Consider the following 12,810-nt stretch of genomic DNA (forward strand, 5'->3'; position numbering starts at 1 on the left):
AAACTGAGCAACTTTCACTTTTCACTTTTTTGTCATTTTGCTTCTCTGTATTTTTTTATTTTTTCTACAGTGAACCTGGACTTTTTCTGTAACTGAGAAATCATCATTAAATGACTTAAGACTTTCAGATTCAGCTAACATATATAGCTTACCTACTAGGTGCTAAGAACTGTGTTGGAGGCTTTGACATGCTTACACCATTACTCACAGTCCTTTTGAGTTTGGACTTCTTTCCGTTCAAACTGCTTTCTCTTCTGCCCCCTGGTGCTGACTGATGCCATAAAAGCCACTATTCTGAACTTAAAAATCAAGGATACAGGGCTGTCTCCATTGACATGAATCCACCAAGGGTGTACATATGTTCCCCATCCTGAACCCCCCTTCCAACTCCCTCCCCATCCCATCCCTCTGGGTCATCCCAGTGCACCAGCCCTGAGCCATGTCAATGTGTGGCAAAACCAATACAATATTGTAAAGTAATTAGCCTCCAATTAAAATAAATAAATTTATATTTTTTAAAAAGGGCTGTCTCCAAAGAAGAGTCAACACTCAATTAACTTCTAAACTGGATGATCCAGGCCTCCCACTTCTATTCCCTCCCCTCACCTCAGATTTACTGAGATGTAATTGATATACAACATTATGTAGGTTTAGAGTATACAAAGTATTAATTTGATGTATTGCAAAATGATTACCACCATAGCACTAGCTAAAACCTCCATCAAGTCACATAATTACCATTTATTCTTTATGGTAGGAACATTTGAGATATATTCTCTCGGCAACTTTCAAGCATATAATAATACAGTATTATACCGTATTATTAACCGTGTGGTACATTAGATTCCTAGAAGTTTATACTCTTTGACCATCTCCCCATTTTCGCTATACCCTCAACCCCTGGTAACCACCATTTGACTCTGTTTCTATAAGGTTAGCTTTTTTATAGTCCATATATATGTGAGCTCATATGTGAATATTTGTCTTTCTGTGTCTGACTTATCTCAACTAGCAGAATCAGGTCCCTCATTTCTACCTCCTTCCAGGGTTTTATTGCACTTCATTGTGATGAGAGGGACTGGAATGGAATCAGCATTCCTAGTCGTGAGTTGCACAAGTAAAGACACAGTAGATTAGGAATTGTGGGAAGTTTTATAGTTACTTTATTTTTCTCCAACTGCAGTTTAACAGCATCCAAACATTGCTTTGTCCTACCAATCTAAACAATGAATCTATTGATGAGGGCTTGTTGATCTGTGCAGTATTTCTGGCCATGCCAAGGGTTACAAGGACTCATAAGTCACAGCCCCTTGACCTTGAGAATGCTACAATCTTTATTATAGAAAACCAAATTTAAACTCATGAAATACCCAGGGAACATTTTAAGGTCCTACAAGGCAAGGGACTGATGATGTGTGACGTATACAACTGGGTCTCTTCCACCATCTGTCCAACACATTACCAGATATGGGAAACAGGGACAGGGAGTCCTAGCCAGTCAACTCATTTTCTCCAAACTTGCCCTCTTTATCAGTGCCCAGTGAAGAAAGTTCTTGACTATACTTTACAGTTATTAATATTAAGATGCTAGTTCAGTTCAGTTCAGTCGCTCAGTCATGTCTGACTCTTTGCGACCCCATGAATCGCAGCACGCCAGGCCTCCCTGTCCATCACAAACTCCCGGAGTTTACTCAAACTCATGTCCATCGAGTCGGTGATGCCATCCAGCCATCTCATTCTCTGTCGTCCCCTTCTCCTCCTGCCCCCAATCCCTCCCAGCGTCAGGGTCTTTTCCAATGAGTCAACTCTTCGCATGAGGTGGCCAAAGTACTGGAGTTTCAGCCTCAGCATCACTCCTTCCAATGAACACCCAGGATTGATCTCCTTTAGGATGGACTGGTTGGATCTCCTTGCAGTCCAAGGGACTCTGAAGAGTCTTTTCCAACACCACAGTTCAAAAGCATCAATTCTTCGGCACTCAGCTTTCTTCACAGTCCAACTCTCACATCTATACATGACCACTGGAAAATAAGATGCTAGTACTCAGTAGTAATAGGATGAACTTCGTAACTGATCTTCAAGCCCTGCCCTGTAGAGGTAGTGAGGTTGAGAACTGCTCATTTTCATGAAAAGAACTGAGATTTCCATTTTGAAGAGAAGAGAGGAGCCAGTTCACATGACTCTGTAAATAGTAAGCTCTCTCTCACACTGACTCCTGTCTTCTTTAGCCACACTGGATGGGCACACCAATATTAGGTGAAGGAGTATAATTTGGAAAAAGAAAAACAGGCACTTATGTAAAGTTTTCTTTGGGTCAGGGACTGTTTTAAGCACTTTACAAATAAATATTAATTCATGTAATATTTATAAGAATCCTATGAGGTTGAAACCATGATGATTATCCATATTTCAAGATAAGGAAACTGAGGGGACCTGGGGAGCTTAAGTAACTTGTCCAAGATTGTGTAGCTAGTAGATGGCAAGACCAGGTTTCAAAACCCTCTAGAGTCCACACTCCAAGTATGAGTTGCTCTGAAAAAAGACAAGCACCACATTGGTAACCACCAAGACCAAAAAGATGGTCTGTAGAAGGCCAGAGAGATTCAGAAAAAGGAGGGCTCCCTAGGGAGTATCTGTGGAAGTTTTAAGGAGGAAGTGAGGCTTGGGAAATGGGAAGAAGTTAACTAGACTGCAGTATCATCTTTAGGGCATTTAGACGAGAATCCAGCTGAGTGGCTCAATCAATGAGAGAGTAAATGCCATCACAGTTGAAATGGTAGCAGCAGCTCACCATTCTACTCAAAGTACATATTTCCAGATGATAAAAGAAAGAACTAAAGTATTGCTGAGGAGACTATAGTAGTAGTAGTCGTGTTAATCACTCAGTCATATCCGACTCTTTGGGACCCCCTAGACTGTAACCCAGCAGGCTCTTCTGTCCATGGAATTCTCCAGGCAATAATACTGGAGTGGGTTGCCATTCTCTTCTCCAAATGGTGAGTAAACTATACTATTGGCCATTCTGTTTGCACTGAAAGGATATTCAAGCATCATTTTCACTTCCTGGATTTTTTTTAGGTTTAAAAAAATCTCTACTTTTAGAACATCCCAGTAGGAGAACAATCTGGGTGCTGCGGTGAATGCACAATTGCTGCAACCAAAAGGAAGTGGTTAAAGAAAGTGCAAGACATTACCTGAGACCTGTGGGGTATCGCAGGTGAGATGAAGAAGAAGGAGGGGGGAGGGGGAACGGAAAAGGATGATACGCTTGACCTTTCGAGTAATCTTTTTGGAAGAAGGACAGACAGGTAAAAAGACCGGTAACCATACCAAGTTGTCTGAGTGGTAAATGGATAATGTGAATGTAATGAACCTTTGCAACGTGCGCTTCGGGACTTTAGAGAAAGGAGAGGCCTTCAGGGGCCAGGATGGCCAATGACGACCAGGACATGCCGGGTAACAACAAGGAGAGCAGTTTGTAAGAGGTGAGGATTCTAGCTGGGGGAATTACAGGGAAGAATCAAAGGAGAGAGACCCTTTAAAGATACTTTTTTAAAATTTTTTACTTATTTATTTACTTATTTTTGGGTCTTCGCTGCCTCATGCAGGTTTTCTGTAGTTGCAGCGAATAGGGGCTACTCTTCATTGAGGAACTTGGGCTCTGAGCCTCACAGGCTTCAGTAGTTGTGGCTCAAGGGCTCCAGGGAGCAGTCTCAGTAGTTGCGGCGCACAGGCTTAGTTGTCCAGAGACATATGGAATCTTCCCAGAGGTTGAGCCCTTGTCCCCTGCATTGGCAGGTGGTCTGGACCACCAGGAAAATCCTTAGGTTACCTTTTTTTTAATCCCCTGGACTATCTTGAACAAAATTAGAGATGTGAGTGATACAAAATGAAATTAGCAAAGAAATAATAATCTTACTGTAGAGGTGAGATCATCCTCTCACCTTGCCAGTTACATCTTCAAGTTTCTGCAGTTTCTCCATATTTATTGAAGGATTAGGAAGTTAGAAAGGACCTATGAAGAAAACTTGAAGCCACCACAGAAGGGCCTTTTTAAAGCCTTTATGAATATTAAGGAAGATCGACAAGATGGGTTCTTTCTACCAACACCACCTGGGAAGCCCCCATAGGCTTTGAGTTTACAACAAAGAATCAGAATGCAAATTCACAATGATTCAGAATGCTAAGATTTAGTAAAAATATTGGACTGAAACTGAAGGAAGGTATCTTGGCCCAGACAGAGCAATGAGAACAAACTGGAACCCCAAATGTACTAAAGTTCATAGGAAATATCAACATAGGAAAAATTAAATTGGGAAGAAGGAATATCTTGAAAAAGAATAATGAGGATGTAAGCAGCCCTATCAGCTTAAAATTTGTTATAAATTTAGAGTATTAAAAAAAGTTAGTACTGATGTGTGAATAAAGAAATCAGATCAGTGAGATCAGAGTCCAAACATAGACCTAATTACATATGAGAATTTAATATATGATCCAGTGAGCATGTCTAATAAGGGAAGAAGAAAAATGGATTATTTAATAAGTAAGCAACTGGCTGTCCACTGGGGTGGGGGGGGTGGGAGGTAGAATGGAAAGATGTATACAGGAATTCAATTCCTGCGTCTGTGGAGAAGGGTGAAAGTGCTTGATGATATGGTGCCTCCATAGGGAATTCTCCAAGGGGACTGCTGGTCCAACGTGCTCTGGACACTGTAATTTTTGTTACTTGGAGAGTTAACCTGGGACTTATGGGAAAGAAAAAAGTATTGGGACAATCAGTGAATCCAGTCATAGGAGAGAAATGACATAATGAACACTCTAAAATTCTGTCCTTCTCCACCTCCAGTCCCTCTTCTCTGGAGAAGGCCCTTCCTGGGTATGGCCAACTGGGTCTGTCATGCTGGGTGGGTCTGATGCTCTGTGCTTGTTCTCGTGGCTCTGTCTGGGCCAAGATACCCTCCTTCAGTTTCAGTCCAATATTTTTACTAAATCTTAGCATTCGGAATCATTGCGAATTTGCCTTCTGATTCTTTGTTGCAAACTCGAAGCCTATAGGGGCTTCCCAGATGGCCCGCTGGTAAAAAGAACCCATCTGCCAGTGCAGGAGACATCAGAGACGCAAACTGGATCCCTGGGTCGGGAAGATCCCCTGGAGGAGGGCATGGCAACCCACTCCAGTATTCTTGCCTGGAGAATCCCATGGACAGAGGAGGCGGGCGGGCTACAGTCCAGAGAGTCACAAAGAGTCGGCCACGACTGAAGTGACTTAGCACACAAAGCCAATGAGATGCAGCTACTCTCTAACCACTCTACTCACCAGGCCAATTTGTCTAAAGACAGGTATTTTTCTACTCTGTAAACTGGTTTTTGGACTCCACTATCATCTCTGGCTGTTAGAGGAGTTTTGGCAGAAGGAATCCAAACTGAAAACAGATCCCTCTTTTATAAGGTGCCACAATACTTCCTTTCTTGTGTGACAAAATTAAATTTCTCTACCCGTCCACTCGCCAGGCATAGACACAAGCACATCACATCACCCCCACACCCAACTCTGGACATAACTATTCATAACTACTTTTTCCAATAGATGTTCAAAACTCTTTAGACCCTATGCTGTATTATCTCCCTGAACCACAGAGAGAAAAAGCAGATACGGTCTAAGGCACGGCTTAGTGTCTATCAGAACTCTTTGTTTAGTGGCCCCTCAGACTTGTGGAAAGTTCCAGCTGGGAGAAGTTGGAGAAGGTGAATAATTGCCAACATCCAACTGAGACAACTAATTTCACTAGGGCTTTAATATTTTGTCTGAAGTATAATAAATCCTCTCAAGTGCCAACCACACTTTAAAAACACATTTCAAAGCCAACTTTCTCCAATCCTTGTTTACTCCCTATTAATAGATATTAACGTTTCTTTAAAGGAACAACTGTGAAACTTTTGTCACTTAGTAAAACTGGCAATTATTTAAGATCACCAATAGATGGACAAAACACTTCAAAATTCCCTCATTTCTTCTATCAAAAAACCACCTCCTGGTTGGGCAAAAAAGGTCTTGCCTTCCTATATACAAAATTGAACTCTTCTTGTCACAGAGCTTTGGAGCCCAAATAATTAGTGATTAAAAGGAAAGTATTTTTTTTTCTTTCAGAAGAAGTGACAGAAAAAAGAAAATTAAGATTATTAATAACAAACTGCATATTCAGCTTTCTTTTAAGTCCTTCCATGTATTTTATGATATAATCACTGGCTACAATATTGTTCCAATACAAGGCATCTTTTTTTAAAAAAAAAAAAGAATAAATACCCTATTTTGGCCATGCCATGCAGCTTGTAGGATCTTATTTTCCCTAATAGGGATCAAACCCATGCCCCCTGCAATGGGAGCAGTGGTCCTAACCACTGGATAGCCAGGGAAGTCTCTATAATGCCTCTTCTAAAGTAAGTATTATTAAAGAGAAAAACAGAGGATTACTGCTTAAAAGAGGACAAAAGATGATTGCTTCCCTCCTGCCCCACCCCCAAATCCAAAGTTTTGACACTACTTATGGGATTAGTCTTCTCTACGGTTGATTCACTGCGGATGGTGACTGCAGCCATGAAATTAAAAGACGCTTACTCCTTGGAAGGAAAGTTATGACCAACCTAGATAGCATATTAAAAAGCAGAGACATTACTTTGCCAACAAAGGTCCGTCTGGTCAAGGCTATGGTTTTTCTAGTGGTCATGTATGGATGTGACAGTTGGACTGTGAAGAAAGCTGAGTGCCGAAGAATTGATGCTTTTGAACTGTGGTGTTGGAGAAGACTGTTGAGAGTCCCTTGGACTGCAAGGAGATCCAACCAGTCCATCCTAAAGGAGATCAGTCCTGGGTGTTCATTGGAAGGACTGATGCTGAAGCTGAAACTCCAATACTTGGGCCACCTCATGCGAAGAGTTGACTCATTGGAAAAGACCCTGATGCTGGGAGGGATTGGGGGCAGGAGGAGAAGGGGATGACAGAGGATGAGATGGCTGGATGGCATCACCAACTCGATGGACATGAGTTTGAGTAAACTCCGGGTGTTGGTGATGGACAGGGAGGCCTGGCGTGCCGCAATTCATGGGGTCGCAAAGAGTCAGACACGACTGAGTGACTGAACTGAACTGAACCGAACTGATGGTTGATTTTGGAAGAGGTTCTTATTTTGCAAGCTACAAACAGAAATGCAAGATTTGATTCTAAAGAATACAGGGGCAGCATTTGAGCAATAACATTTTGCCTGTGATAGTCCTCTCAACTTTTTAAAATGCTTTCACACCCTTTATTTCATTGAATCCTCATTAAAACCCTTTGAAGCCAATCCTATTATTATTCCACCTAACAGGTGGGGAGACAGACTCAGGGAGGCTGAACGACTACAGTAGTGTTCACAGCCTTCACGTGATGGAATCAGGCTTCACTGCCAAGATCTAACTTCATGTGCAAGCACTTTATCATAGCCATTGGCTGCTTCATTCACAGGTGTTAACTAGGGTCCGAACTTGGGCACTCTGTTCTCTCTTCCTCGCTTTCATATTTAATCAGTCACTAAGTCCTGCCTGCTCTCACCTTCTTCAAAAAGCCACAGTCTCCGGAACTTCTCTGGTCGTCCAGTGGCTAAGACTCTGTGCTCCCAGCGCAGGGGGCCTGGGTTGGATCCCTGGTTGGGGTACAGGATCCCACATGCTGCAACAAAGACCCTGTGCAGCCAAAAAAAAAAAAAGCCACATTCTCTTTCCCACTCCTTTCCCACCCATCATTCTCACTTGGATTGTTGTAATAGCCTTCTAACTGGCCTTTCCTGCCTTTCGCACCCTATACTGTGTCACTCAAATGCAGCTTTCTCATAACCATCAAGATGCCTAAAATGGAGCCCTGGTCACAAAATCCTACAATGGCCACCCATAATCTAAATCTACCCAAAACAAACAAACTGCTGACATTCACAACCCTCCCTATCCTTCCCCATCTCACTCACTCTTGTCATCCATGCTAAGCAGCCCAGGCCTCATGCACGAAAACTGTTTTTTTAACCATACAGGCTAGTTGTGTTTTATCAACAAGATGCCATAAACATGGTCAATGAAACCAGACTGAACCAGCTAGATCCAAGATGGCAGGAAGAGTAGGCTAAAGGTCATGGATTTCCTAGCCTTGATTTTTCTGTTTCCATACCAACTCCTGAGCTCTGAAGGACACTTGCTCTGATTTATCTCTCTGTTTGTTTCAAAAGTACTACCTGGTGTTTGGCAGAGATGCTTTGCAACTGTATATGCTTTGAGAGATGTACAGTGGTCAATCACCCAGAACCAGCTCTGATCTGACCATTAGAACATGCCTGTGGGCAGTTGAGACCTCCAGGTGTCCAAGTTACCTTTGTTTCATTGTCATACTAAGATCTCCACCCAAAGTGGGGCTTTATACTCTGCCAGGCATAATTTGTGCCATGTGCAAATAAGGCTGAAGGACTGCACATGCCCCTGCATCCCTGATTATCTCTGCCCCTTTCCTAGAGCCCTGGGCTTCCCCGGTGGCTCAGATGGTAAAGAATCTGCCTGTAATGCAAGAGACCTGGGTTTGATCTCTGGGCCAGGAAGATCCCCTGGAGAAGAGGGTGACAACCCACTCCAGTATTCTTGCCTGGGAAATCCCATGGACAAAGGAGCCTGGGGGGCTACAGCCCATGGGATCGCAAAGAGTCAGACATGACTGAGCAACTTCCACCACTTTCCTAGAGCCCTGGTAACCTGCGGCCTCCTGGCCCTTAAAATTCCCTTACTACCCTCCCCTGGGGAGAAGATGCTTTTAAAAGATTGAACTCCCCTTATCCGTTCCCTGGCTGTTGAATAAAAGCACGTTATGCTTGCACCAAACTCAGTTTCCTTCTTGGCAGCACAAAACTGGGCAGAAAAGAAATCCCTGACTGAGCCAGGGGGCTTCAGTTCAGGGAAAGCCACAAGAGGCGGGCCTTGAGTCTAATGCAGTAACAACCCCATCCCATTTGTCATTCCCTAGCTCTATCTGTGTTCATGTGGTGTTCATCTGCCTGGACTGCCCTCCCTCCAGTCAGCTTGGCTTGACTGAGGTCTCTTCCTCTTTTGAGGTCCAACTCAAATGCCATCTCCCCAAGATACCATCCATTGCTCTTCCTACAGCCGGCCTTAGGGGCCCTCCTCTGTGTACCCATAAAACCCTGTGATTATCATTTCGCTTGCCATATACTTTTATTTAAAAAGTGTTCAGGCTGCTTTGGTTGGCAATAACCTATAGAAAGAGGTCTCTAGGTTATCTTTAGGTTATCATTATTATTTTGACAATCTTTTATTTTTAAGTAATGATCATTATCCTTAGAATATTAATAATTGCCTATTGCATAAGCATCCAAAAAAGAAAAGAGATTCCATCCTTTTTCAAAATATTCAGTGGAATAATAAGACTTCACAATTTCTATTTTATTATCTAAGATGAAAATTGTTGCCTATCACAGATAAGTCTATAGAAGACTAAGATTGATCTCATGGGAAATTTGATGTATAATTTGAGAATGAAACATCACCAGATATCACAATTTTTTTAAGGGAGAAATATGTGCTTAGTGGAAGAACATTACGGGAGGTTTTTAAAAGTTAATAAAATTTGAACCCTATTGCAAAATGCTCAAAAAAGTTGACACAGTTTTTCTTTTCTTTTATTCAACTTGTAATTAACTTTCTTCATTTACTTATTCTATATAATTGACATATAACATTTATAAGTTTAAGGTGCACAATGTGTTGATCTGTTACATTTATATTCTGTATATAAATGTAATATAAATGAATATAAGTGTTTATATTCTGTAATGCAATTGCCACTGTAGCATTAGCTAACACCTATATGTCATTACAAAATTATTGTTTCTTTTCTGTGGTGAAAACAATTAAGACCTAGGCTCTCAGTGCCATAAAAATTGGTATTGCATTTGTCTCCTCTGCTAGATGGTAAGCTCCTTGAGGGCCAGGAGAATATTTTATACACCTTTGTATCTCCAGTATTTGGCGTAATACCTGGCACAAACACTGCATGCCCACTGGGTCAGTTGGACACATTAATTAATAAAAATGGCTACTGGCTTTGGAATTCTGCACAGAGAAAATGAGAAGATGACATTGAAACAATGTGAATTTGGTGAATCAGCAGGTGGCAAGAATATGAGTCGTCAAAAAATGTTTTCAGAAACAGCCTAGAGAGAAGTTGCTGACAAAAGTCTTAAATGAAGATAGTGTACTATTAAGCCGGCAGTCAGGGGGAAATGTCATTTCAGAAGTACCAAGACCAGTGCCAACCAAGCCATTCAATGCCCCAGCCTTAGGAGCCTCAGGAAAAGCACACATTGTTCTGGAACATGGCAGATCTGTTTTCAGATCACGAGTCAGGCATCAGGGCAGGGACGGGTGTAGACTTGAGTTTTTCAGAGCAATGACTCCTTGAAATTCTTTTACTATCTGTGAAACCATTTGTCATCCTTCCATTCTCCCTTGCTACAAGTGGCCATTGTCCAACTTGCCCTTCTTCGTGGACCTCCAAACTTCCCATTCCTCCTCTGTCTTCCAATGCCTCCTTGCTTTTGTCCCTCACTATGTCACTTGTATAAGATGACCATTTAATTTAAAACCTCCTGGAAAATTCTGCTGACTAGGGTACACGTCTAATTGTGGAAATAACATAAGTCATGCAAGTTTCTGCCTCAATGTGCCACATTCCATATTTGTTCCTTCTGTTCCCTCTTCCAGGAACACCTTCTCTTGGCCAAACCTTATTCATCCTTCAGGGCCCAAGTCAAATGTCCAATGTTAAATTTCCCCCGACCCTAGAGATAGAAACAGAATGCTCTGTACTCTGGAGGAAAAATTTGCTTGGACAGTCAGAAGAGCTTTTGTAACACAGTCTGATATTTATTTGTTTATATCACTGTTTCTCCTATTAAACTATGAACTCCTGGGGTCAGGTACCAAATGTTACCCATCTCTGTTTCCCTTACTCTTATCAATGTCTAGAACATTGTAGACACTCAAAGATACCTGTTGAAATATCCTGTTGTCTCATTGGTTCATTAATATGACAAATTCACAGGTAACATGAGCAAGACTTATTCTAATCAAAATTGGGTTACACGCAAGGAGAAATTTGAAGACTGGACAAGGTGGGTATTCAGTATTCAACTTTTCAACAAATTTTTATCAGGCTTCTACTATGGAGCCTACTGTACTGGATTCTGTTTTCCCAACCTAACAGACTTCTTAACCACATAAGTGAACAATTAGTTATTATGCGATTTTAATGTACATGCAAAAGATAGCTAGGGGGTGCAGTGAAAGCTTGTGATAAGGGGCATGCCCTAACCTGGGATAAGTCAAGAAAGCCTTCTTCTCTGAGTTAGTGATACTCAGGATGACAGTAGAGGGAAGAGCAGACATTGCTAGGTGCAGGGCTCGGCATGAGGAGACGGAAGGAAATGGCATATGTGAGATACAAGATTCCCTAGAAAACTACACGGAGACTTCCGGCCGCCCCTCCAGATGTACTTGCCACACCCTTGTGACCTACTTGGTGCCTAGAGAAGCTCACCTATAGGGACTCTGCCAATGGGCTTTCATGCCTCCCGGCTTCAGGTTGATCAATGTAAGGCATTGGCAGGAGAGTAGAGGGTGAGAGGAGAAGGAAGTTAAAGTATTTGTTTCCCTCACTTCCTGACAGTTGGCTGTGGTTGGCTCTGACCCTCTACCCGGGGCCATAACTTCCATCAGGTCACCTCTGCATGAAGCTATTCCATCAGTTCTGCAAGGGCTCACTCCACCTGTCCTTCAGACATAGAGGAGGTAACAGTTCCCCAAGTTATTGTCCTCAGAGGACTGCACTGTCTCATGTTGGGTTCTTCAAATCCTGTCCACGCCCTTGTAAAGTTTATTAAAAAACTCATCGTTGCCCATTTTACCTTATGATATTTTCCTGCCAGAATGCTGACTGGTAGAGAGGGTAAATGAGAGGCTAGATCACACAGAGGATTTTTAATTATGATAAGGACTTGGATTTTACCCTAAATGACCTAAAAGTCACTGAGGGGGTTTAAGCAGATGAGGTAGGTAGTGAAGTTCACATTTTCAAAAACCACTCTAACAGCTGGTATATAGAGAACAGGTGAGTGGAGTTGCAAGAGTAGAAGGAAGGAGTCCCGTTAGGAGGCAAGTGCAGCCGTGAAGAGGGCAAATGATGGCCCACAATGGAATGTGTTGAGACTGGCTAGAGAGAGAGGACATGCTACTAGGGGGAGCTAGGGAGCAATGAAGGTTGAGCAAGATCTTTAACACAATGCATGTTAATGCGACTGCAAGGCCCCACTGAGCAGAGAAGAGACCTCAGACTCTTCATTCCGGCTGCCAAGACCACCCGGCCCTGGTCCCTGATCTCCTTTCCTCCCTTCACCCCCTTTCTATGGCCCAGCTGAAATGACAGTGTCCCTTGTACCTGATACACTCTATCTGAAATGCTCTTAGTCACCCAGTTGTGTCCGACTCTTTGCAACACCACGGATTGTAGCCCATCACACTCCTCTGTCTATAGACTTCTCCAGGCAAGAATACTGGAATGGTTGAATCAGTTCTAATGAGGTGGAAACTGGAGCCTATAATACAGAGTGAAGTAAGTCAGAAAGAAAACCACCAATACAGTGTATTAACGCATATATATGGAACTTAGGAAGATGGTAACGATGACCCTATATGCGGAGACAGCAAAAGAGACACAGATATAAA

Source organism: Dama dama, chromosome 15 (genome assembly GCF_033118175.1).
Source record: "Dama dama isolate Ldn47 chromosome 15, ASM3311817v1, whole genome shotgun sequence".
NCBI classification, from domain to species: Eukaryota; Metazoa; Chordata; class Mammalia; order Artiodactyla; family Cervidae; genus Dama; species Dama dama.